Source organism: Callithrix jacchus, chromosome 2, assembly GCF_049354715.1.
Source record: "Callithrix jacchus isolate 240 chromosome 2, calJac240_pri, whole genome shotgun sequence".
NCBI lineage: Eukaryota > Metazoa > Chordata > Mammalia > Primates > Cebidae > Callithrix > Callithrix jacchus.
In genome coordinates, this window is record NC_133503.1 from 57,668,104 (window position 1) to 57,688,126 (window position 20,023).

General features: G+C 52.7%; 2 pseudogenes; one reads left to right on the top strand and one right to left on the bottom strand.

Moving 5' to 3' along the window:
- Positions 1 to 2,877: 2,877 nt before the first annotated feature.
- On the bottom strand, positions 2,878 to 3,649 carry LOC128930697 (small ribosomal subunit protein eS6 pseudogene; annotated as a pseudogene).
- Positions 3,650 to 8,335: 4,686 nt separating this feature from the next.
- Positions 8,336 to 9,604, top strand: LOC100401451 (glyceraldehyde-3-phosphate dehydrogenase pseudogene; annotated as a pseudogene).
- The last annotated feature ends 10,419 nt before the right edge of the window (positions 9,605 to 20,023 follow it).

A 20,023-nucleotide genomic window follows, 5' to 3' on the forward strand; every position in this document is an offset into this window, starting at 1 on the left:
GCCATGGGTGGTGATAATTTCACCTCCCTGCACCTCTGTTCTTCTTCTGCAGAATGGAGTGGGAGGGGTTAATGAATGTGCATCCAGCTTGCCAAGGGCCTCCTGGCATTGAGCAACCCTCCTCAATATCCACCCACCTGGCTATGCCTCCCAGCCTGAGTTGCTCAGCCAAGTGAGTTGAGCTGGGTGCTCCATCCCTGGCAGCCCAGAGCATCCCAACAGACACAGTCTGGACTGCCCTTTTTGCTTGTCTGTCTCCCCTGGACATGGGGCCCGAGGTTGGGACTGGGTCTTCCTTGCCTCAGTACCCCAGGACCTAGAATAGCGCCCTGCATATGGGGGACATCCAGGGGATGCCCCATTGCAATCAGAACAGAAGTCCAACCCCCTACCTGCCCTCAGTCAGACTCTCCTGGGCCTTAGCTGGCTTCTCTTGGCCATTGATGTCACCTCCCCAGAGTGGCCTGCCTTGCCAGCCTGCCTTGCAGCAGCATTTCCCCTCTCCCATGCTCTTCCGACCATGTGAGCTTGGTCTCAGCCCATCAAAAGGTGGGAGTGATCTTCACCCGTCTGGAATCTGGGCAGGCCATAACTACAGCAGAAGGAACATTAAGTGACTTCCAAGGCTAGGTCATAAAAGGCCATCCTGATGGGACACTTGCTTGCAGAACACTGCTGCCATGTTGTGAGGAAGCCCAAGCAGTGATGTGCATGTGCCACGAGCAGTCATCCTCTGCATTCAGGCTGCACTCGACCTGCAGAGTTCATGAGTGCAGTAAGATGATTGCTGCTTTAGTCTGGGGTGGTTGGACAGGCAGCAACAGATACCTAGAATGTACCTTCCTGCTGGACGGTTTTCTCAGTATCTTTTCTGCTTAAAATTGCCTAATTTATTTGTGGTTTACATCCCTTGTTGGCTGGCCCCAGTAGAACACACACCCAGGGGCACAAGTGTCTGCTTTGTTTTCTGCCATCCCTGCAGTACCTAGAACATTGCCTGGCACACAGGGGACTCAGGTTCTTTTCAGGTGAACAGACCTGCAGCCTGGCTGCAGAGCACAGGACATGCCTTCCTCTCACGCCTCTGCTGTGTCTTTTGGGGTCTTTGGTTCAAAGTCACAAAAACCAGCTTTGGCTAATGGGAGCCAAAATGTTCTGGGAGGGGTGGTAGTAAATGAGCCCCAGGAAACTGAAGACAGTAGTGTGTGGGGGTGGGACAGGGCCCCCAGTGAGTGCACAGCAGGAAGCCGGCAGGACTTTGCCATTGGGACAGGCAGGTTGGGGCTGTGGCTGCATAGTCACCGTGCTGCTCGGCACACGAGGCCCCATCCTTTTCCACTTTTTTGCTGCTGCTCAAAGTTAAGGCAGGTGATCCCATGTCCAGCGGACCAGCTTGGACTGGGTGCCTGGCCCTTGTCTAGAAGAGGCCTGGCCCTAGCTACTGTGGGCACCCATGGGAGACCTCAGTCCTCGAAGAGAAGATGAGGAGCCCCCGGGAAGGGAGCAGAGGCTGGGCAGGCAGGGAGGCACTTGACAGTCCCGTCCATTCTGTAGCTCAACAGAGCCCAGGCAAGGGCCAGCCTTCCAGGAGCCCAAGGTGTTAGTGGGGAGCTAGGGAGGTGGGGGCAGCTCCCAGAGGGGACACAGCATGGAGGGCCCTGCAGGATGCTGCCAGGATGGTGGGTACAACTGGGGGAGCCCCTGGGCCCTCCTCTTTAGGTTTCCAGCCTCGGCATGCAATTCTGGCTCCTGCCCACCCACTGGCCTTGGCCCGGCCCATGCAGCCCAGCCTGGGAAGGATTAAGTGCCGGCCTCCCCCCAGTGACAGGCTGGCCTGATCTCCCGAATCCTCTTTTAATTATTTTGTTCTGGTGAAGGCAGATGCCTCCCGCCTGCTCTGCTGATTGGTGTATGCAGCGGGGGCCCCTGTGGACACCTGCCCAGGAAGGCAATAAAGGCAGCCTCGAGTCCCGATCAGAGGTGGGTGACCGCACTGGTGGGCAGTGCTGGGCCCTCATAAAAGCCATGGACGTGGCTGGAGCTGGTGGGGATCGCAGACGGCAAACTGGGTGGGAGGAGACCTGGGGGGCAGCCCCATTTTATAGACCCAGAAACTGAGACCCAGGGGGAATGAGGCTCACCCACCACCCCTCTCCGCCAGTGAGTGCTGGGGTCCAGGACAATCCGGGGAGCTCAGCCCGGGTCTCAGTGCGGGAGAGAAGACACAGAAGTAACACCTGTCACTCCTGAGCCACCGCTGAGTCAGCCCGGCTCCTCTCCAGCATCCCTGAAGGGTAGAGAACAGACTCCTGGCAGCCCCAGCTGCCCCCACCTCCCTCCTGAGCTCACCCGCCTTGGTTCCCACCATCTCCCCTCCCTCACTCCCAGATGCTCCCAGGTCAAAGGCGGCCTCCTCCATGCTCCTGCTGTGCCAGGAACAGTCGTCACCCCCAGTGGGCCCCTACCCAGGGAGTCTTACCTGCACACGAATGTCGGGGGCATTTGGTCCCAGCACACCTAGGAAGGCAGAGTTTGGCTCTTCGGGTTGAACGCTCCCTCCCCTGAGAGCACCTGGTGAAGAGGGGTGTCTGGGCGCACACCTCTCCTGCAGCCCTGGCATAGGTGGCGTGGCGAGAAGCCTGGCACAGGGAGACGGAGATGGGGAGTGAGGAGTGAGTGTTCGCCAGGGGCAGGGTTTGGGTTTGGGAAGACGAGGATGAGAGTGTTACGTGGATAGATGGTGATGGCCGCAGGAGGATGTGAACATGCTTGACGCTACTGAACTGTGCGCCTAACACACAGTTGGGTAGTGTTGGGTGGTGAAAATTTGTTACGTTTAATTGTTTCAAATCATTTATTTATTTATTTCCTTTTCTTTTGAGTCTGATCTTATTTATTTGTTACTCAAAAAATCTTACTTGTGACTGGATTCAGACTTAGAAGTAGAAACTCGCAGAAAGGAAAGTCTGCGTCTCTTCGCAATTTGTTCCTGGTTCTTCTCATTAGCCTCCTTCATTCTCTTGGCCAAAGTTCAGCACATTCTGCAGCCTCTGCCTTATTTTTCTGAGTATGTTGCTTCTTAAGAGCAATACACCACCGTTCATGCTGCAGGACACGTGGAGTCACAAGACGCCGAATCTTGGGTGCTTGGTCCTAGGTTTCCTACCTTCTCTGTCTGAGGGCTTTCTTACAACATACTGGCGGACTTCATCTTCTTTAGAGAGACTGAAAAGTTTGAGAATTCTGCTGACTCTTTTGGGCCCCAGGTGACGAGGCACGGTGGTATCAGTCAGTCCAGGAATATCCTTCTCTCCTTTTTTATGATAACCAAGTTGAGACCACTCAGATTGGGATCCACAATGCAACCACAAACTGATTTTCCCTTTCTCTCTCCAGTTCTCCCTGGTCTGTAAGAGGAATGCCCCATACTCAGTAGCAGGCGGACATGGCCATGGGTCAAGACACCCTGCTTCATGGGTGTCTTGTTTGTCGTTCTCACCACATAACCCTCCCATTCTTCACCCAGAGCGTCAGCAGCAACTTCTGTGGCCATACGCTTCTCATAAGAAGTACCAAGTTTGCATTCATCGTCCACTTCAATGAGTTTCTGGCAGCCAGTGGCTGGGAAGGAGATGTTCAGCTTCATCTTGAAGCAGCTGAATGCCTCCAAGGTGCCACAGAAAATAACTGTCACTCTGTCACCCAGGCTGGAGTGCAGTGGCCTCATAATAGCTCACCCTTCCAGCTTCAGGTGATCCTGCCTCAGTCTCCCAAAGTGCTGGGATTGCAGGCATGAGCTACTATGCCCAACCAAGATGATGAACCTCGGGTACATTTTTCTTTCTTTCTTTTTTTTTTTGAGATGGAGTTTTGCTCTTGTCTCCCAGGCTGCAGTGCAATAGCGTGATAGCGGCTCATGCAACGTCCACCTCCCAGGTTCCGGCAATTCTCCTGCCTCAGCCTCCCGAGTAACTGGGATCACAGGCATGCGCCACTAAGCCCGGCTAATTTTGTATTTTTAGTGGAGACAGGGTTTTGCTATGTTGGCCAGGCTGGTCTCAAACTCCAGACCTCAGTTGATCCACCCGCCTTGGCCTCCCAAAGTGCTGGGATTATAGGCATGAGCCACCATGCCAGGCCACGTACATTTTTCATCACACACACACTAGATGAGTATACAAAAATCACAGCTTCTCACTGCTTTCGGTGTGCTGACAGTGTGCAGGGATCTGTTGAGTACCTGGTGTGTCTGGCCCCATGGGACAGAGCTGGACTGGGTTCCCAGCTCCCTGAGGGTGGAGGCTTGCATCTGACCACACAATCAGATGCTGGTCTGGGTCAGAGCACACACACTGCAGCATCCCTGGGGCTTGTCTTCACACAGGACCAGCCCTGGGTGGAGGGATGTGAGGCATGAGGGGGACTGGCATCCTGGGGTAGGACCAGCCTGGGCACAGTGTGGGGGCTGGAGTCACTGTGCCTGGGGCACTGGCAGAGGGGGCCCTGGCTGGAAAGCCTGTGAAGCCTCTGGAAGGGAAGGGGAGGGAGGTGGGTTTTTGCTGGAAACCCTCACTCTACAGAGCAACCCCAGCTTGGAGGGTAGAGGATCAAATTAAGTACTGTTCATGAAAACCCACCCAGCTCTCCCACGGACCCTAATTCACTAATAACTGGGATGGAAGGACATGGGCCTGCCCTAGCTCCCATTTTATTCAAATGGGATTGAATGTTTTTAATCCTATAATAAAGTGACAATTTCCATTTTCCCAGGCAATTCATTTTCACAAAATGACCAGGGTCATGACCTGCTTTGCAAAACTCAGCACTCCGTGATTAAATCAAATCTGTGAGACGAGTTTTCCCGGTGACGTTTCCTGGCATGGGGCCCGGTGGCCGCTCCGGCTGTTAGATGTCAGCCAGGGGCTCCAGGGGCTGCAGGCCACCCTCCTGAAACTCGGCAGGTCTCAGCAGCAGCCAAGTGACCTCGGGTAGATGGCTCCCTGGCTTCTCCGGACTCAGTCTCCTCATCTCTAAAATGGGGGTACTAGAAGCCCCTCCCTCCTGTGGAGGGGGTGAAAATCAAATACAGCACCAAGGGCTCCGTGTTCATTGCTCTACTGATTATTCCTTTTTGTTTGGTTGGTTTTTGAGACAGATTCTCACTCTGTCACCCAGGCTGGAATGCAGTGGTGCAATCTCGGCTCACTGCAACCTCCGCCTCCTGGGTTCAAGCAATTCTCCTGCCTCAGCCTCCCAAGTAGCTAGGATTATAGGCATGTGCCACCATGCTCAGCTAATTTTTGTATTTTTAGTAGAAACGGTGCTTCACCATATTGGCCAGGCTGGTCTTGAACTCCTGACCTTGTGATCCACCCACCTCGGCCTCCCAAAGTGCTGGGATCACAGGCATGAGCCACCACTCCTGGCCAATTATTCCTTTTTAAAAATGTTTGTAGGGCCAGGTGAAGTGGCTCACACCTGTAGTCCCAGCACTTTGGGAGGCCGAAGTGGGTGGATCACGAGATCACGAGATGGAGACCGTCCTGGCCATGGTGAAACCCTGTCTCTACTCAAAATACAAAAAATTAGCCAGGCATGGTGGCACACACCTGTAGTCCCAGCTACTCAGGAGGCTGAGGCAGGGGAATTGCTTGAACCTGGGGGATGGAGATTTCAGTAAGCCAAGATCACGCCACTGCACTCCAGCCTGGCGAATGAGGAAGACTCCATCTCGAAAAAAAAAGTTTGTGTTTTAGAGTTGGGGTCTTGCTCCGTCACCCAGGCTGCAGGGCAATGGCATGATCATGGTTCATTGCAGCCTCCAATTCCTGGGCTCAAGTGACTCTGCCACTTCAGCCTCCCTTGAAGCTAGGACCACAGGCAGGCACCACCATACCTGGCTAATTTTATTTTATTTTATAGAAATGGGAACTTGCTGTGTTGCCCTGCCTGGTCTTGAACACTGGGGCTCAAACAATGCACTTTCCTCGGCCTCCCAAAGTGCTGGGACTATTAAGTGTTAGCCACCATGCCCAGCCTGTTGATTATTTTTAATAATCATATTATTATTAACTGAGGGACTGAGCCTTTGAGGCTGGATCTCAGGAAGTTCCTGCTCCCTCAGGCTCCCTCCTGGGGCCCCAGGTCACCATGATCCCTGAACTGGAGGCAGTGGGTCCTCTCTGTCTCCATGGATACCAAATCTAGGGCCAAGCTGGACCCCTTTCCCTGGTAAAGGCCTCACGAGGACCTGCAGGCCAGCTCTGTCCCAGGGAGCCAGGGCCCCCTGCAGACACCCAGCATTTCCAAGGCACCTGTGCAGGCCTTCCCATAGCCAGAAAGCAACATGAATGAGCCAGTGCCAGAGTGAGACTGTGGCCTTGTTGTGTCAATAATTCCGATTTCCAGCACTTTGCAATCAGTATTATCCCATTTTATAGATGGGAACAGTGAGAGGCTCAGGTAAGCCAGGCGGCTGCCCCAGGTCAGGAAGAGGTGGAGCTGGGGTGACGTCCATGCAGTCTGGTCTGGGAGCCTTCTCTCATGGGGCCCCAGTGCAACGCTCAGAGAGGGGGCCCCAGAATCCCTGCTGCTCCCGGAGGGGTTGGGCACATGCCCACTTCACAGCTGTGCCTCTGAGCCTTTGGGTGACCCAGTGATCGTGGTTCTGGCCTGGCCCCAGCTCTCCGCCCTCTGGTAGGGGGTACCCCAGGGGAACCTACATTCTCCCTAACTTCCTGGTTTGGGCCCCCCTGCTGCCGCCTACCCACTCACCCAGCAGGTGCAGGCCTGGGGCAGTGTTCACCTGTGTCCTGTGCCACCTCCTGGGAGGTCTCCATCCTCTCCTTTCAGCTGGACTAAGGCTGTAGAGGATTCAGAGCCATGATGGGGAGAATCCTGGGTCCCTGGATGACTTTGTGGAGCAGAGCCAGCTTTGCTGGGCTGCACTGAGTGCCCAATGATCCCAGCACCACCCCTGGCTTCCAACACAGACGCATACCCTTCACGCACACTTTTGGGAGTGAGCAGCAGTCCATTAGTGGGGCTGGACCCAGGACCTGGGGCATCTGTACATGCTTAAACAGCACACTAACCATCTGATGGACGAGCAGAGGACAGGGGATTTGTGGGGTAGCCCCTAGGGCTCAGCAGAGTCAGAGAGGCCTGGAGTGGGCTGGGGGTCTTTTCAAAAGTGGCTGGTCATGTCCTGGGGCTAGGCAGGGAGGCTAGAGTTCCTAGGAGAGGAGGCCGCAAGGGACTGGTCCTCACCTACCCTGTTCTACCTCAGTCTCCCCACTTCCTTCCTGGTGAGGGCCCCATGCCCACAGATCAGCTCTTCTTGGAGTGTTTCTCTAGCAGGGTGGGAGATGGGATTTGAGAAGACCTGTACCCCAACCCTGCCCTGGCGTCACGGGCTCTGTCTCAGCTGCCCAGCCTCACCCCAGGCCACACCATGAAATCAAAATGGTGCCTCTGATGTGGGAGCAGTCCAGGATCCCTGGGGGGTGGCCCCTCACTCATTCCATTTAGCAAAAACTTCCCGACATCTGGCCAGGTGTGGTGGTTCATGCTTGTAATCCCAGCACTTTGGGAGGGCAAGGCAAGCAGATCACCTGAGGTCAGGAGTTCGAGACCAGCCTGGCCAACATAGTGAAACCCTGTCTCTACTAAAAATACAAAAAAAAATTAGGCTGGCTTGGTGACACATGTTTGTAGTCCCAACTACTCAGGAGGCCGAGGTGGGAGCATCGCTTAAACCCTAGAGACAGAGGTTGCAGTGAGCTGAGATCGAACCACTGGACCCCAGCCTCAGTGACAGAGTGACAGAGCGAGACTTTGTTCAAAAAGAAAAAGCAAAAAAACCCCAAAATTTCCCGTCACCCACCCTGAGCCATGCCTTGGACTGGGCCGCAGAAGCCAGAAACACGGTGGGATGTGACCCAGTCCTGCCCGAGGGGCTCGCAGCAGACTTCTCCCCTCAGCTCTCGAAGCTCCCGGGAGAGTACATCCCGTGGGGATTCCCAGGAGAGGTGAGGTTTGAGCTTCAGTGGGGCAGGGATGGGCTGGCAGGCTCAGGAAGGGAGGGGCCTGGAGACCTTCGGGGTCCATGTCATCAGCCTGGGCTCAGGGTTTAATCATCGAGGCCAGAACCACATGAAGGGGGCCCAGGAGGGCTGCCCACCCAGGCACTGCAGCCAGGGACCCCTGCCCCTCTGGGAATCCCTCTGCCTCCTCCTGCCCCTGGAATCCACCATTTCCTGCAAGGCAAGGACTATGGGTTTGTTGGGAGGGTTCAGTGATGTTAGCTGTGTTTGTCTAAGAAATGAATGAACCTGGCTCTCTGCTCCTCCTGTTCAACAGACAGCCGCATCTTGTCTCCCATCGCCAGCCACATCCCTGAGACACCATGGGGAAGGTGAGGGTCGGAGTCAATGGATTTGGTCTTATTGGGTGCCTGGTCACCAGGGCTGCTTTTAACTCTGGTAAAGTGGATATCGTCGCCATCAATGATCCCTTCATTGACCTCAACTACATGGTCTACATGTTCCAGTATGATTCCACCCATGGCAAATTCCATGGCACTGTCAAGACTGAGAATGGGAAGCTTGTCATCAATGGAAATCCCATCGCCATCTTCCAGGAGCAAGATCCCTCCAAAATCAAGTAGGGCAATGCTGGCACTGAGTATGTGGTGGAGTCCACTGGCATCTTCACCACCATGGAGAAGGCTGGGGCTCACTTGCAGGGGGGAGCCAAAAGGGTCATCATACCTGCCCCCTCTGCTGATGCCCCCATGTTCATGATGGGCGTGAACCATGAGAAGTATGACAACAGCCTCAAGATCGTCAGCAATGCCTCCTGCACCAACTACTTAGCGCCCCTGGCCAAGGTCATCCATGACAACTTTGGTATCGTGGAAGGACTCATGACCACCGTCCACACCATCACTGCCACCCAGAAGACCGTGGATGGCCCCTCCGGGAAACTGTGGCATGATGGCCGTGGGGCTCTCCAGAACATCATCCCTGTCTCTACTGGCACTGCCAAGGCCATGGGCAAGGTCATCCCTGAGCTGAACGGGAAACTCACTGGCATGGCCTTCCGTGTGCCCACTGCCAACATGTCAGTGGTGGACCTGATCTGCCGCCTGGAAAAACCTACCAAATATGATGACATCAAGAAGATGGTGAAGCAGGTGTCAGAGGGCCCCCTCAAGGGCATCCTGGGCTACACTGAGCACCAGGTGGTGTCCTCTGACTTCAACAGTGACACCCATTCTTCCACCTTCGATGCTGGGGCTGGCATTGCCCTCAACGACCACTTGGTCAAGCTCATTTCCTGGTATGACAATGAATCTGACTACAGCAACAGGGTGGTGGACCTCATGTCCCACATGGCCTCCAAGGAGTAAGACCCCTGGACCACCAGCCCCAGCAAGAGCACGAAAGGAAGAGAGGCCCTCACTGCTGGGGAGTCCCTGCCACACTGAGTCCCTCACCACACCGAATTGCCCCTCCTCACAGTTTCCATGCAGACCCCTTGAAGAGGGAGAGGCCTAGGGAGACCCACCTTGTCGTGTACCATCAATAAAGTCCCCTGTGCTCAGCCAAAAAAAAAAAAAAAAAAAAGAAATGAATGAACCTGACAGTGTTCAGGTGTTCTTCATAGGACATTGGAGGAAACTGAGGCACAGGGCGGTGGAGTTACTCTCTCAATGCTGCAGGGCAGAGGAACAGATGGTGGGGTTGAACCTCAGCCTCCAGCACCTGCCCCCCCAAATAACCTACCAGGATGCAGGCTTCTAGCCTGGTCTCTGCCTGTTTAACTCAGGAATGTGCTGGCCTGTGGGTCACTGCGCTGTGAGCTCCCCTGGGCCTGGGGGGACGGTGCCTTCCTGTAAGCCCCCACTTTAATTAGTGTGAAGCCCCCTGGTGTGCTGGCCACTGTAGATGCTGGTAATTAAAGCGGGAGGGGCTGTTGGTGGAGGAGGCAGTCAAGGCGCCACTGTCACAAAAGGCTGATGGCTCTGGGGTGGGTGGGCGGATGTGCGTCGGGTTTTAATGAATGAGGACACCTGTCTGTGTGACCACCTGGGAAGGTCAACCCCTAAGTCTTGGGCGGGGGTCTCTGTCTGGGATTCCTAGCCCCGGGCAAAGCCAGCCTCTGGGAAGATGCCCTGTGGTCATGGCAGGGATGGCAGGGCTCTGCCTCAGTTTCCTCTCAGGCTCAGGAAGAGGCTGCAGGAGGCTCTGGGGTCCTTCTGTCTCTGTCTGTGAGGAAGTGGGGGGCCAGGTCGTAAGGTCTTTGGGGTCATGCACATGTGGCTCCATGTGCCACCTGGGGCCTCAGTGTCCTCATCTGGAAAATGGGGAGAACCCAGTCTCCCACCCAGGTTCCTATGAGGCCTCGCAGAGAAGGTACTACAGACGTGTGAGGCGACCCGTGGGGGTGGAAGGAGGGGCCCATAGGGACAGAAGAAGGGGCCCGTGGGGGCGGAAGGATTAAGGCACCTGGGACTCCATGGAGGTGGCTGTGGATCGCTGTGCCCCACGGCGGGGTTCACGGCCTCTTCCAATGTACAGCCTGGGTCTCAGCCCACAACCTGTCTCCCTACTTGCCTAGTGACCATCCCACCCAGACCCTCCTTGGGCTCTAGCCTCTTCTGAGCAGCTCCCCACCCTCCCTGGGTGCCCCATGACCCCTCATGGGCACCCCAGCCTGCTCTTTTAGATCCCTTCACCCCCACTTAGCTGCAGCGGCTGCCCCATCTTGTAGGCCTCCAGGGCCCCATTCCTGCATGTACTGCACACCTACTATATGCTGAGGAGACACCTACTGTGTGCTGCACACCTACTATGTGTTGATGACATGACTATTATGTGCTGAAGATTTACCTACTGTGTGCTGCACACCTACTATGTGTTGATGACATGACTTATGTGCTGAGGATTTACCTACTGTGTGCTGCACATCTACTATATATTGATGACAGGATTGTCATGTGCTGAAGCTATGCCTACTGTGTGCTTAAGATTTGCCTACTGTGCAATGAGGATACTGCAGGGACCAAGACAGACACATTCCTGTCCTTATGTTGCTCATGGACAGGCGGTGACCAGATACATACATGTTCATGATAATAACGCAGGTAACAAGTACTGCGAAGGAAAATGGAGGAGGGTATGGTGGCTCATGCCTGTAATCCCAGCACTTGGGGAGGCCAAGGCAGGCAGATTACTTGAGGTACTTGAGGTCAGGAGTTTGAGACCAGCCTGAGCAACATAGTGAGACCCAGTCTCTACCAAAAAAAAAAAAAAGTTAGCTGGGCATGGTGGCACATGCGGAGTAATCCCAGCTACTCAGGAGGCTGGGCAGGGGGCAGCAGAGGGGCAGCTGTTGACTCGGTAGGCTGATGTTGGAGAATCACTGGAGCCCAGGAGGTTGGGGGTGAGGTTGCAGTGAGCAGAGTTCACACCACACTGCACTCCAGCCTGAATGGCACAGTAAGACCCTGTCCAAAAGAAAAAGAAAGAAAGAGAAAGAGAGAAAGAAAGAGAAAAAGAAAAAGAGAAAGGAAGGAAGGAAGAAAGGAAGGAAGGAAAGACAGAAAGAAAGAGGAAGGGAGGAAGGAAGGAACAAAGGGAAGGAAGGGAGGGAGGGAAAAATGAATTTTAATAATGCGTTTTATGTAACTCAGTGTATCCCAAATGCTATCATATGCATAGAATCAGTTGTTATGATGTCTCACACTTCCTTCAGCACTGTGTCTTTGGCGTCTGGGTGGGTTCCACGTTTTCGGAGCATCTCAGTGCAGAGGCAGGCAGCACCTGCAGGCCCAGGAGGAGCCTGGACTCTGTTCTAGGGGCACTGGGGAGCCATGGAGGGCTTGGAGGAGGAGAGGGACATGGTTGTGTTAACCTTTTAGAACCACCTGAGAAGCTAAGTGGAGGATGAACTTCAGGGTTGTTGAAGACGAGGAGGGAGGCAGCAAGGAGGCAGAGTGACCAGTGACCCAGGCGACCACAGAAAGGAGGCTTCAGGACTGAATGCCTTGGTGAGGGAGGGTGTATGGGAAAGAGCGGAGTTGGGAGTTCCTGGGCACTGGCCGTGATCCCCTGGGAGGGTGGAGATGACTGTCCAGCTGGGCAGGGGACAGCAGAGGGACAGCAGAGGGACAGCTCCCAACATCCAGGAGCCCTTTTGGGACAGCCCCTGTACTGCCTGTCAGGAGGAGCTCACAGAACCCCATGGGGGTTGGGTGACAAGCAGAGGACACCGCCCAGCCTGGGGCCTGATGTGGCTGTAGCCCCTTCCTGCTGTAATGGTGGGTGGGGTTGGCAAGGTGGCGGGTCGCCTTGTGCCAGCAGGAGGAACAGCCATGCGGGAGCACAGAGGCCCCAGTGGCTACCGAGGGCTGCTGTGGGGAGCAAGGCCGGCCAGGTCCCAGGAGCCTTGCAGGGTCCGGGGTGTCCTAAATGTAATGGACAGTCACTGCCGTGGGACTGACTTGTACTGACAGAATGAGACTGGTGCATAGAAAACTTCCCTCTGGCTGCCGTAAATGGATTCTGGTGTCCCTCGTGCCAGAGAGGCTGCAGGGGCGTAAGGGAAGCTGCTGGAGGTGGGTGTGTGGGGCTCAGGAGGGAGCCGGGCCGCCCAGCTGTGGGGTCAGGGGGCCAGGCTGTTGAGGGAGTGTGAAGGGAGAATCGGGTTTGGAGGGCGTCCCTGTCAAGCCCCTGGACCTTGTGTCCGGGGTGAGGGTCCGTGTGACACCACCCGTCTGCAGGCCTTCCCTCCCACCCGCACCTCACTCACCTTGCCCACTTCGCCACACCGCAGCTAACACTGTTGGCTGGTAATTGTCCTGGTCCCTTTATCCTGCGCTTTAATAAATAATTTACCTGAATTATTCACATGGAAATTTCAACATTATTAAAAATTAACCAACTTAAATGAGTCCATGGTAAATAGCCGGGTGGCTCTTCCGAGGGTGGATGCTGAAGACAGGGGGCGGGGGGGGGGGGGGCAGCCTAGAGGGGAGGGGCAGAAAGTGCAGGGCAGGCGAGCAGGGGGTAAGAATAGGCAGGCCTGCAGGTTTGACAGGGCCAGACCCACCCTGGGGAGCAGCCCCAAGGCCGCTTGGAGCAGAAGCCTTGTGGCTCCTGACCCCTCACAGGCTGGGCAGCCTCACAGAAGTGTCTGCACCTCTCTGGGCCATTTGTGCAATGGGAACATTTTGCACAAATTATCCTCCTGCTTGGCAAAGCCTTTTTGGAGTAACTATAAAAACAATGAAGGCAGCAGGCGTCCTCCCTCTGGGGAGTCTGACAAACGTAGTGCCCCCGTCTCTGCCTCCAGGACTCACACAGGAGGTGAGCAGGCAGCAGGGCCAGAGCCCAGCAGCCGTCCTAGCTTTATTCACTGGGATTAAAGGGTAGAATGGAAGGGTGCCAGGCTTTGGGGAAACATTCTAGATCTCTAAACTAGTTGTGGTTTGCAAAATCGTCTTCACCAAACAGAGGTGTTGGGTGCAAATGATTTGGGGTAGCTCACTATGCCTAGCTCATTTTTTGTATTTTTAGTGGAGATGGGGTTTCACCATGTTGGCCAAGCTGGTCTCAAACTCCTGACCTCAGGTGATCCACCCGCCTCAGCCTCCCAAAGTGTTAGGATTACAGGCGTGAGCCACGGCACCCTGCCATATGATGTCACTTAGCTCCCACATGTGCCTGTGGCAGACATCATCATTCCCATGTCACAGATACCACCACAGGACTCCAAGAGGGACCAGGGTCCCAGTCAGGGCTGGAGAGCCTCGGAGAGAGAGGCAAGACACAGGTGACAGTAAGGGGCCAGAGAGAACTTTCTGTAGTGAAGGGAATGTCCCACCCGTATGCCGGCAGATGGAAATGTCACAAGAGCCACAGACGTCATTTCAACTTTCAACAGATGAATTCAAAGAGCCAAAAAGGCCAGGCACGGTGGCTCACGCCTGTCATCCCAGCACATCGGGAGGTCTAGGCAGGAAGATCTCTTAAGGCCAGGAATTTGAGACCAGTCTAGGCAACATGGAGACCTCGTCTCTATGAAAAGCAAAATAACTAGCTAGTTGTGGTGGTGTACGCCTGTAGTTCCAACTACTCAGGATGCTGAGGCAGGAGGATTCCCGGAGCCCAGAAGCTCTAGACCAGCCTGGGCAACATGGTGAGAGACCTTGCCTTTAACAAAAACATTAATTTTTTTTTTTTTTTAAAGCAGAAGAGACCAAACACGGTGGTGGTTCATGCCTATAATCCCAGCACTTTGGAAGGCAGAGGTGGGCGGGATCATTTGAGGTCAAGAGTTCAAGACCAGCCTGACCAACATGGTGAAACAACTAAAGTAAACTACTATTTTTGTCTCTACTAAAAATACAAAACAAAACAAAAAAAAATTAGCCCGGCATGGTGCACACCTGTAATCCCAGCTACTCAGTAGGCCGAGGCATGAGAACTGCATGAACCGGGGTGGCAGAGGTTGCAGTGAGCCAAAATCACACTACTGCACTGCCTGGTGACAGAGTTAGACTCTGTCTCAAATAAATAAATAAATAAAACCGTAAGAAACAGGTGATGCTCATTTCAACAGTACATTGTATTAATTCTCCATGCTCAAAATAACACCATCAAACAAATAATTGTTGTAAAACCCACTAAGGAGGTATTTCCCATTCTCTTCTTAAAACCATGTTTCAGAACCCTGGCGTGTCTTTACACGTACAGCCCACGGTGTGAACAGGCCATGATAATGTGAGTGCACCGTGGGCTCACGTCTCACAAGGCCACCGTGAGGTGCGGGTGGGGCTATCTCTTCCTGACCATGGTGGTTTTCTGCGAGTGTAGACAGTTGTCAAAACTCACAGTGCTGTGTGCTAGAGACGGGAGCCCTCTGTGGCAAACACCTGAAACGTGTCTACAATTCATGAATTGTAAAATTAAACGAAATTGATCGATGCTAACTGATTCAACAGAAAGTTGATTTTTTAGAACACCCAGGCCTGCTGTTCAGAGACTGGTGGGTGTAGAAGGTGTCAGGCGGGGGACGCTCCATGCGGAGGGTGCTGGGGGTCTTATGCCAGCCGCCACTGCCCAGGCCGAGGTGCAGACAGAGGATTTAATTAAACAGGGTGGTCACACCTCACCTGGAGTGCGTCGCAGCCTGTGGGGGTTGAAGGGATGCTCCTTCACCTGCCTCGGGCCTCACTTTAAGTTAATAAATCACAGCCAAAGAATGACCTCGAAGCTGGCTCCCTGCCCTCCTGAAGGCCACTGCAAGGCCCTCATAAAAGGTTATTAAGGAAAGTAAATAACTCAGTCTATGGAGGAGGCTTCCTGGCAGAGGCATCGGGGGTCCCTGGGAGAAGGTGAGGGCCTGGGCCTGGGGGCCGGTGGCCAAGAGTGATGGGAGCTCAGGCCCTGCCACATAATTGTCCATGTAGGGAGGGGTGGGGTAGGGTGGGCGCTGGCTGCTCAGATTCCACCTGGAAGCTCCAGTTATAAATAAACATGAGCATAGAATTATAGGTCGGGGCAAACGTGGGCTCCCTTGGGGTCCTCTGGGGCTTGCATCCCTCTGGGATGCAGAGGGAGCTTATCCTGGAGAGGTCTTGGCCATGTATTTGGGGCACGGCGTGGAGCTGGAGGGGGTGCCTGCACCTGTGAGGCCTCTGTGCTGGCTCAGCACATCAGGCATGGGTGTTAGGCAGGATTCCAGGCCACAGTGGCTCCTCTGCTCAGGGAGAGGCCTCTTCTCTCTTTGACTCAGAGTTCAGGGCCCCAAAGGCCTCTGGGGGAGCATTAGGGTCCCGTCCTAGAGGCCCTTCCAGGAGCTGTGGGTTGGTATCTTGTGGGAAGACCATATGCTGTCCAGGGCCCTGGGGGCTCCCCTGTGTGACTCGTAGGGCGGAGACAGACCCCCAGCACCTTCCTAGCCTCTGTTTGCTCACCTGCAAGTGGGATCAGTCAACAGAGAGGCACAGGGAGCAAACTGCAAAGGACAGCACCCTGTGGGACGGCAGCCATAGCTCACGGGACGTGGGGCAGACACCCTGAACCTACATGCTGAGCCACTCTTTGCTCTGGGCCAGCTCAGCCAGAGATCAGCGCCCAGCCCCTGTGCAGGTCTTGGCTTAGCACAGCGAGGGCCACCAGGCCTGTCCTGGGACTGCCAGCCAGCGATCAGCCCCTCCCTGCCTCCAGTGGCCAGGCTATTTGTGTCTACAGCTGAGGGCTAGGGACTGCAGTGGCTGCAGACTTTCCCACAGCTGCACATCCCCCCACCCCCACAGTAAGATTTCAAAACCTACTACAAAGCTACAGTAGTCAAGACAGTGTGGTCCAGGCATAAGGACACACATACCAATTAAGGGAACAAAGCAAAATTCAGAGTCCAGAAATAAACACTGTTGGAAACAGTTACTCGGTGCCACAAAGGAAAATTAGCTCTGAGATAAAGGATCTTTCAGCAACTCAACTTTTACTTCCTGGACTGCAGGAAGGGTACCCTCTCTGGCCATCTTGCCATGAGAGTACAGTGAACAAAGGAAAGCAGACATATTTATTCCTTACGCATTTGGGGTCATCCTTACTGCTGTGCCTGATTTCTGTTGGCTGGAGCCAGACCTCACAATCTAAACTAAAACCCGATTGGCTAACAACTTTCTAAGCAGGTAAAAGCAATGGAGAGCTGGGACATGCCTGTGAGCACATCCAGCACAGATATCTTGGTTAAAGTACAAAGATATAGATGTACTATGTGCCTGTAAGCATGGCCTGTCTAACAGCTACATAGGATAGGGCTTAACAAACTTATTAGCACACTTAGTCTTTATCAAGAAAGGAAACTTCAAAGAGGAACTTTTTTACTTCCCACAAACACTCACACTTGCTCACTGATTCCAACAAGGGCGTCCAAATGGCTCAATGGGCATTTTCAACAGAGGATGCTGGGACAACTGGACATCCACAGGCAAACCTGTGAAGGTGGATTCTGCCTCACACCAATTAATATGAAAAATTAACTCAAAATAGATCATGGGGGCCAGGCACAGTGGCTCATGCCTGTAATCCCAGCATTTTGAGAGGCTGAGGTGGCTTGAGCCCAGGAGTTCAAGAACAACCTGGGCAACAGAGCAGGACCCTATCTCTACAAAAAATAAAAAATTAGCCAGGCATGGTGGCATGTGTCTGTGGTCCCAGCTACTTGGGAGGCTGAGGTGGGAGGATCGCTTGAGCTCAGGAATTTGAAGCTGCAGTGAGCTATGATTATGCCACTGCACTCCAGCCTGGGAAACATAGCAAGACTCTGTCTTTACAAAAAACTTAAAAATAGCTAGGCACAGTGGCTCACGCCTGAAATCCCAGCACTTTGGGAGGTCAAGGCAGGTGGATCACAAGGTCAGGAGTTCAAGACCAGCTTGGCCAACATGGTGAAACCCTGTCTCTACTAAAAATACAAAAATTAGCTGGGCATGGTGGTAGGCACCTGTAATCCCAGCTACTTGGGAGGCTGAGGCAGGAAAATTGTTTGAACCCAGGAGTTGGAGGTGGAGGTTGCGGTGAACTAAGATTGCACCACTGCACTCTAGCCTGGGTGGAGACTCTGTCTCAAAAACAACAACAAAACTTAAAAATTAACCGGGTATGGTGGCTTGTGCCTGTAGTCCTAGCTACTTGGGAGGCTGATGGGGAGGATTGCTTGAGCCCAGGAGTTTTTGAGGCTGCAGGGAGCTATGACCATGCCGCTGCACTCTAGTCTGTGCAATACAGCAAGACTCTGTCTATAAAAAACTTAAAAATTAGCTGAGTGTGGTGGCACATGCCTGTACTCCCAGCCCCTCAAGAAGCTGAAGTGGGAGGATTGCCTGAGCCCAGGAGACAAGACTGCAGTGAGCTATTATTGTGTCACTGCACTCCAGCCTGGGTGATACAGTGAGACTCTGTCTTTAAAAAAACAAACAAAAAAAGATCAAGGACCTAAATGTAAGAGCTGAAGCTATAAAGCTCTGAAAACAAAATGCAGGAGTAAATCTTTATCATCTTGGGTTAGACCAAGACTTCCTAGACCTGGCATGAAAGTCACAAGTGAAAAAAGAAAAAATAGATACACTGGACTTCATTGAAATTCAAAGCTTTTGTGCTTCAAAGGACATCATCAAGAAAGTGAAAAAACCACCTGCAAAACGGGAGCACATTTTTGCAGAACATATTTCTGATAAGACACTTGTGTCTAAAATATATAAAGAACTACTGTAATTCAATAACAAAAAGACATGTAGCCCCATTTTTTAAATAAGCAAAAGATCTGAATAGATATTTCTCCAAAGATGATATAAAAATGGCCAATGAGGACAGGAAAAAACTCACCATCAGCCAACAGGAAAACACAAATTAAAATGAGACGGCCCCTCATGCGCACTAGGACGGCTAACATAAAGCAGGCAGATATTGACAAGTATGGGCAAGGAGGAAAAATTGAAAAGTTGGAATTTTAGCACACTGCTGGTAGGCGGGGAAAAATGTTGCATCCATTTTGACAAACAGTTTTAATTTGAGAGGCTTTTTCTTGTTCTTTTCTTTCTTTTTGTTTGTTTATTTTGAGATTGGGTCTTGCTGTTGCCCAGGCTGGAGTGCAGTGGTACAATCAGAGCTCACTGCAGCCTTGAACTCCAGGGCTCAAGCGATCCTCCTTCCACGTTAGCCTCGTGAGTACCTGAGACCACAGATGTGTGCCACCATACCTGGCTAACGTGTTTTTTTGTTTTGTTTTTGTTTTTGTTTTTTTAGATAGCATCTCAGTTTGTCACAAAGGCTGGAGTGCAATGGCACAATATTGGCTCATCGCAATCTCCGCCTCCCAGGTTCAAGCCATTCTCATGCCTCAGCTTCCTAAGTAGCTGGCATTACAGGCACGTGCCACCACGCCTGGCTAATTTTTGTGTTTTTAGTAGAGACAGGGTTTCACCCTGTTGGCCAGGCTAGTCTCAAACTCCCGGCCTCAGGTGATCCCACTGCCTCGGCCTCCCAAAGTGCTGGGATAATTTTTTAAATTTTCAGTAGAGATGCAGTCTTGTTATGCCACCCAAGCGGGTCTTGAACTCCTGGGCTCAAGTGATCCTCCCACCTCAGCCTCTCAAAGTACTGGGATTACAGTCGTGAGCCACTCCCAGTTTGGGAGTTTTTAAAAATATCCAACATGGAATCACCATAAAACCCAACAATCTCACTCCCATGTATCTACCCAGGAAAAACAAAGACATTACTCCAGCTCTCTTTTGATTAAAAATAACAATAATAGAAAGAAAAAAATAAAGACATACATCCATATAAAAGCCTGTGCATGCATGTCATAGAAATATTATTGTCTCCAAATGACGTGAAGGTGAAAGAAAAAAAAAAGCTTATTTATGATAGCCAAAAAGTGGAAATAATCCAAATGTCCATCAACAAGGGAAAGAGGCCGAGCGAGGTGGTTCATGCCTGTCATTCTAGCACTTTGGGAGGCCACGGTAAGTCAATCACCTGAGGTTAGGAATTTGAGACCAGGCTGGCCAACATGGCAAAACCCCATCTCTACTAAAAATACAAAAATGAGCTTGGCATGGTGGTGTGCACCTGTAATCCCAGCTACTCAGGAGGCAGGAGGATTATTTGAACCCCGGAGGCAGAGAGTGCAGTGAGCCAAGATTGCACCATTACACTCCACACTGCAGCCTGGGTGACAGAGCAAGACTCTGTCTCCAAAAAAAAGAAAAGGAAAAAGAATGAATAATAAAGTATGGTCTCTCCACACAAAGGAATATCATTCAGCCATCAAAAGGATCGTGGTATTGATGCATGATACAACACGGAAATACCATGAATGCATTCTGCAGAGTGCCAGAAGCCAGTTTGCTTCTAACAGGCAGCCTCGGTGCTAGAGCCATACCTGGGGTCTCCTTAGAAATGTAGGCTGGTCATCCCAGCACTTTGAGAGACTGAGGTGG